The sequence below is a fragment of the Urocitellus parryii genome, chromosome 10 (assembly GCF_045843805.1).
Source record: "Urocitellus parryii isolate mUroPar1 chromosome 10, mUroPar1.hap1, whole genome shotgun sequence".
Classification (NCBI taxonomy): domain Eukaryota; kingdom Metazoa; phylum Chordata; class Mammalia; order Rodentia; family Sciuridae; genus Urocitellus; species Urocitellus parryii.
Genome location: NC_135540.1, coordinates 99420023 through 99435421, shown reverse-complemented (window position 1 = coordinate 99435421; position 15399 = coordinate 99420023). Strand labels below are relative to the sequence as shown.

At 40.3% G+C, this 15399-nt stretch overlaps 1 pseudogene; it reads right to left on the bottom strand.

Annotated features, from left to right (window-relative positions):
- The window catches only part of LOC144257195 (elongation factor 1-beta pseudogene), a 38781-nt pseudogene extending 23673 nt beyond the window's left edge, over window positions 1–15108 (bottom strand).
- Between the last annotated feature and the right edge of the window lie 291 nt (window positions 15109–15399).

The following is a 15399-nucleotide window of genomic DNA, read 5'->3' as shown; positions in this document are numbered from 1 at the left end:
TTTGTATTTTTTTAAATCTTCACCAACACTTGTTTTGTCTGTCATTTTTACTATAGTCATCCTAGTAGGTGTGAAGTGGTATCTCATTTGAGTTCATTTTTGTATGTGGCCTGAAGTCCTTATACAATTCCATTATTTTGCATGTAGCTGTCTAGTTGCCCCATCCTAATTTGTTTTTTTTTTTTAAAAATACTTTCATCCTTTAATTTTTTGTAGAAAGTTAATTGACTATCAATGAGTTGGTTTGATTCTGAACTGTCAATTTTATTTTATTGATCTATATATATTGACTGTTGGTTTGCATTAGTTTTTGAAATTAGGAGATAAACTTAATCTATTATTTATGAGGTATTCTCAGGAATAGTAAGCTTGAACTTACTATTACACAGTATATTATTCATAAAGGTTGATTGCTTTGCTGCTCCGGTCAAATTGCCTGCTTGCCATAAAGAACTCCTTACAGCAATGACTTGAAGACATCTCTTATATATAACACCACAGGGAACCACTTTTGCACTCCCAATTTGGTGTATGTGTGTGCATGTTGGCTTTTTAGTTTTTTTTTTGAAGTGGGGCCACTACAGATTGGAAAGGCATGCAAGAGTTGTTTGTTTCCCACAAACCAGTCATCTTGCTGTGAGAAAAGGGAAGCTCCCAACTCAAGCTTCTGCAAAAATGCACTGATTGGCACTCTGCTGACTTGTTGATCTTAAGCACAGCTAGCAGAAGCCTGATTGTAATTATTCTTTTTCCTGCTTTCTCTGTATATATCAGGTGCAGCAGGGCTCTCAGGGATGTGCTGTTTAGTATCAAAACCCAACAGACTTGGAGAGTTCTCCTTCCTCATTTCACTGGTAGGCAAGGAAATACACTTAACATGGCTAAGTTGTTTGCAAGCCAAGTCAAACATGGCAGCGCTCATGATCGGAGATCAGCCAAGTGCTCATAGTGGGTGGTCAATGCACATTTGTCTATTTTAATTAAATGATCACAGAGAGCTTTAAATTAAACTGGAGCTTTAAAAGTTCCCATTATATGCACTGGCTTTTAACACTAAAATATGGTGGCAGTTCATATTCTTAGAATGTGACTATGAGAGTTTTTCTGGAAACTTCCTGAGGTGCAGACTGTAATTACTGTATGTGACTAGTGGAGTGACAAAAGAAGCTTCCCATCATAGTTTTCTACCCCCTACCAAGAGAGTTAATAGACTATCCAGTATCCTTTTAATGAATTCATTCTCTTTTTCAATTATTCAAAGTTATTTTTTATTTCTTACAACTAAGAATCTTGACTCAAACAGAAGTGCTTTACAGAACAGATTCTAGAATTTTAGTCTTTTTTTTTTTTTTTTTTTTTTTTTATTGGTCGTTCATAACATTACATAGTTCTTAATACATCATATTACACGGTTTGATTCAAGTGGATTATGAACTCCCGCTTTTACCCCGTATACAAATTGCTGTATCACATCAGTTACCCTTCCATTGATTGACATATTGCCTTTCTAGTGTCTGATGTATTCTGCTGTCTGTCCTATTGTCTACTATCCCCCCTCCCCTCCCCTCCCCTCCCCTCCCCTTTTCTCTCTCTACCCCTTCTACTGTAAATCATGTCTTCCATTTGTATTCTCTTGACTTACCCCTCCTTACCTCTTATATGACATTTTGTATAACCCTGAGGATCGCCTTCCATTTCCATGCAATTTCCCTTCTCACTCCCTTTCCCTCCCACCTCTCATCCCTGTTTACTGTAAATATTCTTCTCAAGCTCTTCGTCCCTACCCTGTCCTTGTTTACACCCCTTATATCAAAGGAGTCATTTGGTATTTGTTTTTTAAAGATTGACTAGCTTCACTTAGCATAATCTGCTCTAATGCCATCCATTTCCCTCCAAATTCTATAATTTTGTCATTTTTTAATGCAGAGTAATACTCCATAGTGTATAAATGCCACATTTTTTTTATCCATTCATCTATTGAAGGGCATCTAGGCTGGTTCCACAGTCTTGCTATCGTGAATTGAGCTGCTATGAACATCGATGTAGCAGTGTCCCTGTAGCATGCTCTTGTTAGGGCTTTAGGGAATAGACCGAGAAGGGGAATAGCTGGGTCAAATGGTGGTTCCATTCCCAGCTTTCCGAGAAATCTCCATACTGCTTTCCAAATTGGCTGCACCAATTTGCAGTCCCACCAGCAATGAACAAGAGTGCCCTTTTCCCCGCATCCTCTCCAGCACTTATTGTTGTTTGACTTCCTAAAGGCTGCCAGTCTTACTGGAGTGAGATGGTATCTTAGGGTAGTTTTGATTTGCATTTCTCTGACTGCTAGCGATGGTGAGCATTTTTTCATGTACTTGTTGATTGATTGTATGTCCTCCTCTGAGAAGTGTCTGTTCAGGTCCTTGGCCCATTTATTGATTGGGTTATTTGTTATCTTATTGTCTAATTTTTTGAGTTCTTTGTATATTCTGGTTATTAGGGCTCTATCTGAAGTGTGTGGAGTAAAGATTTGTTCCCAGGATGTAGGCTCCCTATTTATCTCTCTTATTGTTTCTTTTGCTGAGAAAAAACTTTTTAGTTTGAGTAAGTCCCATTTGTTGATTCTATTTGTTAACTCTAGCGCTATGGGTGTCCTATTGAGGAATTTGGAGCCCGATCCCACAGCGTGTAGATCATAACCAACTTTTTCTTCTATCAGATGCCGTGTCTCAGATTTAATATCAAGCTCCTTGATCCATTTTGAGTTAACTTTTGTGCACGGCGAGAGATAGGGATTCAGATTCATTTTGGTGCAAATGGATTTCCAGTTGTCCCAGCACCATTTGTTGAAGATGCTATCCTTCCTCCATTGCATGCTTTTAGCCCCTTTATCAAAAATAAGATAGTTGTAGTTTTGTGGATTGGTTGCTGTGTCCTCTATTCTGTACCATTGGTCCACCCGCCTGTTTTGGTACCAGTACCATGCTGTTTTTGTTACTATTGCTCTGTAGTATAGTTTGAAGTCTGGTATCGCTATACCGCCTGATTCACACTTCCTGCTTAGTATTGTTTTTGCTATTCTGGGTCTTTTATTATTCCATATGAATTTCATGATTCTTTTATCTATTTCTACAAGATATGCTGTTGGGATTTTGATTGGCATTGCATTGAACTTATAGAGAACTTTTGGTAATATCGCCATTTTGATGATGTTAGTTCTGCCTATCCATGAGCAGGGTATGTTTTTCCATCTTCTAAGGTCTTCTTCTATGTCTTTCTTTAGGGTTCTGTAATTTTCATTGTATAAATCTTTCACCTCTTTTGTTAGGTTGATTCCCAAGTATTTTATTTTTTGGGGGGATATTGTGAATGGAGTAGTTGTCCTCATTTCCGTTTCAGAGGATTTGTCGCTCATATACAGGAACGCCTTTGATTTATGAGTGTTGATCTTATATCCTGCCACTTTGCTGAATTCATTTATTAGCTCTAATAGCTTCTTTGTAGACCCTTTTGGGTCTGCTAGGTATAGAATCATATCATCTGCAAATAGTGATAATTTAAGTTCTTCTTTTCCTATTTTTATGCCTTTAATTTCTTTTGACTGTCTAATTGCTCTGGCCAGTGTTTCGAGGACTATGTTGAACAGAAGTGGTGAGAGAGGGCATCCCTGTCTTGTACCAGATCTTAGAGGGAATGCCTTCAATTTTTCTCCATTCAGAATGATGCTGGCCTGTGGCTTATCATAGATTGCTTTTACAATGTTGAGGTATGATCCTGTTATCCCTAATTTTTCTAGCGTTTTGAACATAAAGGGATGCTGTACTTTGTCAAATGCTTTTTCTGCATCTATTGAGATGATCATATGGTTCTTATTTTTAAGTCTATTGATGTGGTGAATAACATTTATTGATTTCCGTATATTAAAACAGCCTTGCATCCCAGGGATGAATCCTACTTGATCATGATGTATAATTTTTTTGATATGTATTTGAATCCGATTCGCCAGAATTTTATTGAGGATTTTTGCGTCAAGGTTCATTAGAGATATTGGTCTGTAGTTTTCCTTCTTTGATGTGTCTTTGTCTGGTTTCGGAATCAGGGTGATGTTGGCCTCGTAGAATGAATTTGGAAGTTCTCCCTCTTTTTCTATTTCCTGAAATAGCTTGAAAAGTATTGGTGTTAGTTCCTCTTTAAAGGTTTTGTAAAACTCTGCTGTATACCCATCTGGTCCTGGGCTTTTCTTAGTTGGTAGTCTTTTGATGGTTTCTTCTATTTCCTCTATTGTTATTGGTCTGTTTAGGTTGTCTATATCCTCCTGGCTCAATCTGGGCAGATCATAGGACTCAAGGAATTTATCTATGCCTTCACTATCTTCTATTTTATTGGAGTATAAGGATTCAAAGTAATTTCTGATTATCTTCTGTATTTCTGAAGTGTCTGTTGTGATATTGTCTTTTTCATCCCGTATGCTAGTAATTTGGGTTCTCTCTCTTCTTCTCTTCGTTAGCATGGCTAAGGGTCTGTCAATTTTATTTATTTTTTCAAAGAACCAGCTTTTAGTTTTGTCAATTTTTTCAATTGTTTCTTTTGTTTCAATTTCATTAATTTCAGCTCTGATTTTAATTATTTCTTGCCTTCTACTTCTTTTGCTGTTGTTTTGCTCTTCTTTTTCTAGGATTTTGAGATGAAGTATGAGATCATTTATTTGTTGGTTTTTTCTTTTTTTGAGGAATGAACTCCAAGCAATGAATTTTCCTCTTAGAACTGCTTTCAATGTGTCCCATAGATTCCGATATGTTGTGTCTGTGTTTTCATTTAACTCTAGGAATTTTTTAATTTCCTCCTTGATGTCTTCTAAAACCCATTGATCACTCAGCAACCTATTGTTCATTCTCCAGGTGATGCTTGCTTTTTCCTTTCTTCTTTTATCATTGATTTTCAGTTTCATTCCATTATGATCAGATAAGATGCATGGTATTATCTCTACCCCTTTGTATTGTCTAAGAGTTGCCCTGTGACATAGTATATGGTCTATTTTTGAGAAGGTTCCATGTGCTGCTGAGAAAAAAGTGTAGCTACTTGATGTTGGGTGGTATAGTCTGTATATGTCAATTAAGTCTAGGTTGTTAATTGTGTTATTGAGTTCTATAGTTTCCTTATTTAACTTTTGTTTGGAAGATCTGTCCAGTGGTGAGAGAGGTGTGTTGAAGTCTCCCATGATTATTGTATGTTGGTCTATTAGACTCTTGAACTTGAGAAGAGTTTGCTTGATGAATACAGCTGCACCATTATTTGGGGCATATATATTTATGATTGTTATGTCTTGTTGGTGTATGGTTCCCTTGAGCAGTATGAAGTGTCCTTCTATATCCCTTTTGATTAGCTTTGGCTTGAAATCTATTTTATTAGATATGAATATGGACACTCCTGCTTGTTTCCGCGGTCCATATGAGTGATATGATTTTTCCCAACCTTTCACCTTCAGTCTATGTATATCTTTTCCTATCAAATGCGTCTCCTGTAGACAGCATATTGTTGGGTCTTGTTTTTTGATCCATTCTACTAGCCTATGTCTCTTAATTGGTGAGTTTAAGCCATTAACATTTAGGGTTATTATTGAGATATGGTTTGTTCTTCTATCCATATTTGTTTATTGATGTTACTAAACCTGATTTGTTATCCTCTTTGACTACTTTCCCCCCTTTACTGTCCTACCTCCCATTGTTGGTTTTCAATGTTGTTTTCCATTTCCTCTTCCTGTAATGTTTTGCCAAGGATTTTTTGAAGAGATGGTTTTCTAGCTGCGAATTCTTTTAACTTTTGTTTATTGTGGAAGGTTTTAATTTCATCTTCTAACCTGAAGCTTAATTTCGCCGGATACACGATTCTTGGTTGGAGCCCATTGTCTTTCAGTGTTTGAAATATGTTATTCCAGGATCTTCTAGCTTTCAGAGTCTGTGTTGAGAGATCAGCTGTTATCCTGATTGGTTTACCCCTAAATGTAATCTGCTTTCTTTCTCTTGCAGCTTTTAAAATTCTCTCCTTATTCTGTATGTTGGACATCTTCATTATAATGTGTCTAGGTGTGGATCTCTTATGATTTTGCACATTCGGCGTCCTGTAGGCTTCTAGGATTTGGGATTCTGTCTCAATCTTCAATTCTGGGAAGTTTTCTCGTATTATTTCACTGAATAGACTGTTTATTCCTTTGGAATGGAGCTCTGTGCCTTCCTGTATCCCAATGACTCTTAAATTTGGTCTTTTGATATTGTCCCATAATTCTTGGATGTTCTGCTCATGGTTTCTTAGCAGACTTGCTGAGCTGTCTATGTTCTTTTCCAGTTGAAATACTTTGTCTTCATTGTCTGATGTTCTCTCTTCTAAGTGATCTACTCTGCTGGTAGTATTCTCAATTGAGTTTTTAAGTTGGTTTATTGTTTCCTGCATTTCTAGAATTTCAATTTGTTTGTTTTTTATTACCTCTATCTCCCTGTGAAATTGATCTTTTACTTCCTGGATTTGTTTGTCAATGTGATCTTTCATTGTCTGATTTTGCTGTCTCATGTCTTCCTTGAGAATCCAGATCATCTGAAGCATATATATCCTGAACTCTTTATCTGATATTCCATCTGTTGCAGCTATTACCTCTTCTAAAGTTGAGTTGACCTGCATTGCTTGTGGACCTTTCTTTCCTTGTCTTTTCATACTGCTCGCGTTTCTTTCTGCTTGGTGCAACTGTTGTGTTTTGAAATTTACCCCCTATTTATTTATGTTGCTCTTGTATACTTGAAAAGTCTCCCGTGCAGGTGCGGGCGGCGGCTGTGCCCCTACTCCAATTGGGGTGACGTGTCTACCACGCTGGCGGCTCTCTGGGCCTGTTCCGGGAGTGCAAGGCGGCTCTGCTCTGTCCCTATTCCAATTGGGGTGTCGTGACTACAATGCTGGCAGATCGCTGGGCCTGTTCCGGGCGTGGGCGGTGGGCTTGGCTGGCGGGATTCCACCTAATGGCAGTCCCTAACCTCCCTGCTTGCTAATTAATGGCTTCTCTGAGGCGCCACGCCTTCTGTAGCTGCGGGGCAGGCCGCGCGAATCAGTTGGCCTGGATCTCCGGGGTCCTGCTGCTGGCTGTTTTGATGTTGCAAGCTGTTGGAGAGTGGTGGTGTATTCTTCAGCTTTCCCGGATGGTGTCCACTGACTGCCTGGATGGAGTGTCCGCTGTTTTGATGTTGCACTCTGAAGGAGAGTGGCGGTGTATCCTTCAGCTTTCCCGGATGCTGGCCGCTGACTGCCTCGGTGGAGTGTCCGCTGTGGGGGATGGGACTGTACCGCTTCCTTCCCCTTCTGAGAACCCGTGCTCGGCCCAAGGGTCCGTGTGGGCTTGGCTGGTGGGATTCCACCTAATGGCCTTCCCTAACCTCCCTGCTTGCCAATTAATGGCTTCACTGAGGCGCCACGCCTTCTGTAGCCGCAGGGCAGGCCACGCGAATCAGTTGGCCTGGCTCTCCGGGCCCTGCTGCAGGCTGCTGGGATCCCTGGCACTCTATCACTTTGATTTTTTCTGCTTGCCCCTCCCCCAGCGCTGGCTAGCCAGGTTTCCTTTTGGCTGCTACTGGGAGGAGGGGTTGGAGGTCAGGTGTCTCTGGTTTCTCCCTGGCCTGTATGGAGGCTCAGCTTGATACTCCCTCTCCCGGCAAGCCTAGGAGAGATTTTATGCGAATTCCCGCTGTCTGGGGGGTGAGCTGAATGACACCGACCTGTTTTGATGTCGCACTCTGAAGGAGAGTGGCGGTGTATCCTTCAGCTTTCCCGGATGCTGGCCGCTGACTGCCTCGGCGGGGTGTCCGCTGTGGGGGATGGGACTGTACCGCTTCCTTCCCCTTCTGAGAACCCGTGCTCGGCCCAAGGGTCCGTGTGGGCTTGGCTGGTGGGATTCCACCTAATGGCCTTCCCTAACCTCCCTGCTTGCCAATTAATGGCTTCACTGAGGCGCCACGCCTTCTGTAGCCGCAGGGCAGGCCACGCGAATCAGTTGACCTGGCTCTCCGGGCCCTGCTGCAGGCTGCTGGGATCCCTGGCACTCTATCACTTTGATTTTTTCTGCTTGCCCCTCCCCCAGCGCTGGCTAGCCAGGTTTCCTTTTGGCTGCTACTGGGAGGAGGGGTTGGAGGTCAGGTGTCTCTGGTTTCCCCCTGGCCTGTATGGAGGCTCAGCTTGATACTCCCTCTCCCGGCAAGCCTAGGAGAGATTTTATGCGAATTCCCGCTGTCTGGGGGGTGAGCTGAATGACACCGTCCTGTTTTGATGTCGCACTCTGAAGGAGAGTGGCGGTGTATCCTTCAGCTTTCCCGGATGCTGGCCGCTGACTGCCTCGGCGGGGTGTCCGCTGTGGGGGATGGGACTGTACCGCTTCCTTCCCCTTCTGAGAACCCGTGCTCGGCCCAAGGGTCCGTGTGGGCTTGGCTGGTGGGATTCCACCTAATGGCCTTCCCTAACCTCCCTGCTTGCCAATTAATGGCTTCACTGAGGCGCCACGCCTTCTGTAGCCGCAGGGCAGGCCACGCGAATCAGTTGGCCTGGCTCTCCGGGCCCTGCTGCAGGCTGCTGGGATCCCTGGCACTCTATCACTTTGATTTTTTCTGCTTGCCCCTCCCCCAGCGCTGGCTAGCCAGGTTTCCTTTTGGCTGCTACTGGGAGGAGGGGTTGGAGGTCAGGTGTCTCTGGTTTCCCCCTGGCCTGTATGGAGGCTCAGCTTGATACTCCCTCTCCCGGCAAGCCTAGGAGAGATTTTATGCGAATTCCCGCTGTCTGGGGGGTGAGCTGAATGACACCGTCCTGTTTTGATGTCGCACTCTGAAGGAGAGTGGCGGTGTATCCTTCAGCTTTCCCGGATGCTGGCCGCTGACTGCCTCGGCGGGGTGTCCGCTGTGGGGGATGGGACTGTACCGCTTCCTTCCCCTTCTGAGAACCCGTGCTCGGCCCAAGGGTCCGTGTGGGCTTGGCTGGTGGGATTCCACCTAATGGCCTTCCCTAACCTCCCTGCTTGCCAATTAATGGCTTCACTGAGGCGCCACGCCTTCTGTAGCCGCAGGGCAGGCCACGCGAATCAGTTGGCCTGGCTCTCCGGGCCCTGCTGCAGGCTGCTGGGATCCCTGGCACTCTATCACTTTGATTTTTTCTGCTTGCCCCTCCCCCAGCGCTGGCTAGCCAGGTTTCCTTTTGGCTGCTACTGGGAGGAGGGGTTGGAGGTCAGGTGTCTCTGGTTTCTCCCTGGCCTGTATGGAGGCTCAGCTTGATACTCCCTCTCCCAGCAAGCCTAGGAGAGATTTTATGCGAATTCCCGCTGTCTGGGGGGTGAGCTGAATGACACCGACCTGTTTTGATGTCGCACTCTGAAGGAGAGTGGCGGTGTATCCTTCAGCTTTCCCGGATGCTGGCCGCTGACTGCCTCGGCGGGGTGTCCGCTGTGAGGGATGGGACTGTACCGCTTCCTTCCCCTTCTGAGAACCCGTGCTCGGCCCAAGGGTCCGTGTGGGCTTGGTTGGTGGGATTCCACCTAATGGCCTTCCCTAACCTCCCTGCTTGCCAATTAATGGCTTCACTGAGGCGCCACGCCTTCTGTAGCCGCAGGGCAGGCCACGCGAATCAGTTGGCCTGGCTCTCCGGGCCCTGCTGCAGGCTGCTGGGATCCCTGGCACTCTATCACTTTGATTTTTTCTGCTTGCCCCTCCCCCAGCGCTGGCTAGCCAGGTTTCCTTTTGGCTGCTACTGGGAGGAGGGGTTGGAGGTCAGGTGTCTCTGGTTTCTCCCTGGCCTGTATGGAGGCTCAGCTTGATACTCCCTCTCCCGGCAAGCCTAGGAGAGATTTTATGCGAATTCCCGCTGTCTGGGGGGTGAGCTGAATGACACCGACCTGTTTTGATGTCGCACTCTGAAGGAGAGTGGCGGTGTATCCTTCAGCTTTCCCGGATGCTGGCCGCTGACTGCCTCGGCGGGGTGTCCGCTGTGGGGGATGGGACTGTACCGCTTCCTTCCCCTTCTGAGAACCCGTGCTCGGCCCAAGGGTCCGTGTGGGCTTGGTTGGTGGGATTCCACCTAATGGCCTTCCCTAACCTCCCTGCTTGCCAATTAATGGCTTCACTGAGGCGCCACGCCTTCTGTAGCCGCAGGGCAGGCCACGCGAATCAGTTGGCCTGGCTCTCCGGGCCCTGCTGCAGGCTGCTAGAATTTTAGTCTTTTAATATCATTTAAAAGGAAAATGAACACTTACTGAACCAATATGGAGCTGGTAAACATTATGAAATTAAAATATACTACTTTGATATATTACTTTTAAATGATATTGTAACAACAAAAGTAAGAAAAATGTAATTTCTGAATAAAAAGTCCCTTTAGATTTACCATATACAGCCTCACTGCAAAGCTAATCATTTCTCACAGTGAGAATAAAGATATACAGAATTTGGAAACCACTGCTTTGAACAACCCAAACTATCCTTTCCACCATGTTTCATAAGCTACCACTTTATTTCATTTTTATTACCCCTCAACTTATCTCCTTTTATCCCTATGAAATGAGGTTGTAATAAATTTTAGTAAGAGTTTGTAATGAATTGGGCTTGGAGAGAATTGTTTAAAAACAAATAGATCGCAAATTGATCTATAAAATCAACACAATCTCTACCCAAATCTCAATTGTTTTTTGTTGCTGTTGTCATTGTTTGTTTGTTTGTTGTTTTTATGGGTTTTTTGTTGTTTTTGTTTTTTTGTAGAAATTGTCAAGCTGGCCCTAAGAACCCTAAGGAAATGCCAGGGACCAAGAATAGTCTCTCTCTCTCTCTCTCTCTCTCTCTCTCTCTCTCTCTCACACACACACACACACACACACACACACACACTTGAAAAAGAACAAAGTTGGAGTGTTCTCATTTCCTGATTTCAAAAACTAATGTAAAGCTACAGTCAATACATGTAGATCAACAAAATAAAATTAACAGTTCAGAATTAAACCAACTCATTGACAGTCAATTAACTTCCTACAAAACAATTAAAGGGTGAAAGAATATTTTTTAAAACAAATTAGGATGGGGTAACTAGATAATTACATGCAAAATGATGGAATTATATAAGGACTTCAGACCACATACAAAAATTAACTCAAATGAGATATCACTTTACACCTACTAGTATGACTATAACAAAAACAACAGACAAAAGAAGTGTCAGTGAAGATTTTTTTAAAAAATGTAATTCAAATGCACTTCTGCAGTCACTTTCTAAAACAATAGGCCAGTTTTTTAAAAATTAAATGTTAAATTAGCAAATGACCCAGTATTTCCACACAGAGATATATACTCAAGAGATTGAATAGGTAAGTCCACACACACACACACACAAAAAAAAATTATATGAAAGTTAATAGCAGCATGATTCATAAAAGTAAAAAAAGTAGGACCAAAATAAATGTCTATCAACTAATGAATGAGTAAACAAAATGATGTACATTTACATAATGGAATATTATTCAGACATAAAAAATGAAGTACTGATTCATGCTGTAACAACGTGAACCCAGAAAATATTACGCTAAGGCAAAACATCCAGAAATAAAATTCCAACTATTATTTTATTTATATTAATTGTCCAGCATAAGAAAATTCACAGAAAACAGATTAGTGGTTACCTGAAATGGAGAGAGAGGGGAATGGGGAATTATTGCTAATGGGAATGGAGTTTCATTTAGAACTGATGAAAATTAAATAGTTTTTCTGGCTGCACAATATTGTATACTTACTAAAAAAACCTTTGCATAACATAATTTTAAAATATTTTAAAGTATAATTGAAAAGATTAATTTTATGGCATGTGAATTATATCTTAGTATTAAAAGGAAATAAAAATAAATGAAAACTGCCAGGTTAAGTTCAGAGATATTATACTAACAGACAGAGAAAATAAAGCAGGAAAAAAAAAAAGAAATGAGAATGGGGACAAAGACAGAGAGCATCCTAGGGCAGTGAGGCAATACAAAGTAGTGTACTATATGAATAATTCATAATATGGAAAGAGGAGGGAAAGAATGGGCAGAAAAAATATTTAAAGAAGTAATAGAAAAAATTTCCAAAATTAATAGCAGATACCATATTATAGACCCAGAATGTAAGGACCACCAAGCTGGTTAAATAACAAAACAGAACAAAAAAAATGAGCATATAAAAAATTCAAACTACTGAAACAAAACAAAACAAAAGTTTTGAAAACATTACCTAGTAAAGATTTAGAAATGCATTAGGTATAGTAGAACACAAATAACAAACATAATTCTCTTCAGAAACCATGCACTAAGAAAAGAAAACCACAAAGCAATGTCATATTAAAGGTACTTAAATGTTTTTTCAACCCCAAATTTAATACAAAATAAAAATAGCTTCAATGATAAAAAAGAATAAGGCTTTCCCAGAAACACAAAATCTTGGAAGATTGGAGGCTAAGAGATTCATTCCAAAAGAAATGTTTAAGGAAATTTATTAGAAAGAAAAAAAAAAGAAGTTAAAACAAAGAACTTAAAATATCAGTAATAAAATTAATAAAGACAGTTAAATTCAGCTTTTTAAATTAACAGTTAAGTAAAGTATAACTTACTATGCAAAGCAGAAAGAGTGTGTATTATAGTCACATATCATATGTGTCTCTCATATACAATAGCATCAAAAATATTCTAAAAAATCTATGTAGAAAAAGATGAACAATGCAACATTTTCTTGAAATGGGAAACTCAATCATTAAAATTTCAATTCCCAAAATTTAATTGAGAGATTCAGAACTATTCTAAACCAAATTCCAGCAAGCATTTTTGTAGATATCAACAATTTGTTTTTAAAATTATACAAAAGTCCATAGGAATTAAAACAGCCAAAGCAATTATGCAAATGAAAAATGTTGGAGGACCCACACTACCTGATTTCAACAGTTTGCTGTTGAGTAAAAGAGCAGAGTGTATTAATATAAGGATATGCACACACATAGATTGTTAGAACAGGAGAAGCCAGAAATATACCTATTCAAAATAGTTGACTGATTCTTTTATAAATATGCAACAAAAATATCATAGAGAAAGGATAGTCTTTTCAGTTCATGGTTCTAGAAAAATTCACTAACCATATGGAAAATTTTGAATCTTGACACATACCTCACATCTTTTAAAAAAATTAATTCCAAATAAATCAGTGATCTAAATGTAAAATATACAGCTACAAAGCCTAGAAGTAAGCATAAATGAAAATCTGTATAACCTTTCCTTTGGACATGTTTTTTAAAAAATGCCAAATCATTCCTGATAAAGGATTTGTATCCAGAACATATACCCTTAAGTCTAAAAAATGAAAAAAGGAATAACAGCCTTATTAATAATAGCCTAATGATGTGAACAGAAACTTCTCTGAAAAAACATAAATATATAGCACATAAGTAAATAAAAGGAGTCATTATGGAAATAGAAAATTAAAGCCACATGTGATACCCTAGAGACCTATTGGAATGGTATCTCCACATGCTATGTCATCCATGTCTTATGGTTGCCAGCAATACCTGCCATCCCTTGGCTTATAAAAGGATCACTCCAATTCCTATCTCTGTCTTCCCATAGCATTCACCCTTCTGTGTCAATATCTGTTTGCAAATTTTCCTCTTCTTAAAATAACAATAGTCATACTGGATTTAGAGCCCACAGTTATATAGGATTTAGGCTCATTCTCATACAATATAATTTCATCTTAGCATGATTACATTTACAAAGACCCTATTTCCAAATAAGTCCATGTTTTCAAGTTATGAGTAAGAAGGAAGAATTATTCAATTCTACAAACATGTGGTCAAGATTAATACCAATGGTAAAAATTCACAAACATCTTGGGCTTGGAATCTGTGGATGGTTTTCCTAAGTGTGTCATGATTTTCCTGATTCTTCAGCAGCTAAGTAATTTCCAATTTTTTAAATTAATTAATTTATTTATATGTTCTAATCTGTTATACATGACAGAAGAATGCATTTCAGTCCATATTACACAAGTGGAGCACAATTTTTCATTTCTCTGGTTGTACACAAAGTAGAGTCACACCATCTGTGTCTTCATACATGTACCTAGGGTAATGATGTCCATCTCATTCCACCATCACTAATTTGCAATTTTATCCTGCACAATTTGATATTATAACAGGAGATTCTCATCATGGTTAAACACTATAGATAATGTTGATGGTTTTGTTTCAAAAGATAATCAACTCCACTGGGTACAATCATCAAGGTCTGACTAGCACTTCATTGACTGCGGTTTCAATGACACTTCAATTTTCAAAGCTTTGCAATGCTGTTTGGATTCATCTATTTCATGTGTCACTTGTTAGTCGGGAATTTGAGCCAAGGTCTCTCTCTCATTTCAGTTATAAAAGTCATGATATGTTTCTAGGATCACACCCAAGTATGTACATTTCACAGTTGATCTCACAAGTTCATGACAAATGAAAGTGGATTGCTTTTTCAAGCTCCTTTCTAAGATGTCTCTGATACTTCCTGTTTTTTTGGAGTCTTCCAGCCAGTAATCTGAGGTTCTATATTCTTTATTCTGTCATATGCTTCCTGTATCTACAGCACAGTCAAGACAGGATAGAGAGAAATCAAAAGCAATAAGAGTCTTCCTCACCTTCTTTGAACCACTGGTCAAAGTAGCAGTTTCCCCTCTCTATGTTGTAAGCACCAATGGCTGGTGCTATCCTCTCTGGTGCTACCAGAAGGTCTCTTTTCTGCTCACCCATCAGGGCTTCTTCTGGACTCTCAATGTTTTTGTTAACATCCACTTCAGATTGCTTGAACCCAAGCTAAAAAACAATGGGAAAAAAATGATAAACCAGTACCAGTCTGGAGGTAGCACAGAATCTGGTCATCTCTTTCTTTCCTTTCTCTCTTTCTTTCTGCTGTTGTGGCCATTCATCGTTATTTATTTCTCAGTGTCATCATATGGCTGCTCATGCATTTTGTCCAAGTGTGAGAACTCATTCAGTGTGAGACACAGAGTGGCATGTGCTTACTCCACTTACCTGAAACTGGAACCACCAGGATGAAAATAAAGTAGACATCAATGACAAAAATACATCAGGAACTCTACATACATTTAGCTGCTAAAGAGCACATTCTAAATAAACAGAGTGCCTCAAGGGACACTAAAGTGTATTTAGAACTAAATGAAAATGAAAATACAATATATCAAAATTTGAATAAAGCAGCTAAGTCAGTGGTGAGAGTAAAATTATGGGATAAAATACTCATTTTAGAAAAGAAGATATACACCTGTGAACTAAGTTTCTACTTTCAGAAATTGAATAAATCAAAGATAAATAAACCCAAAGTGCCAAAAGGGAAGGAAATAA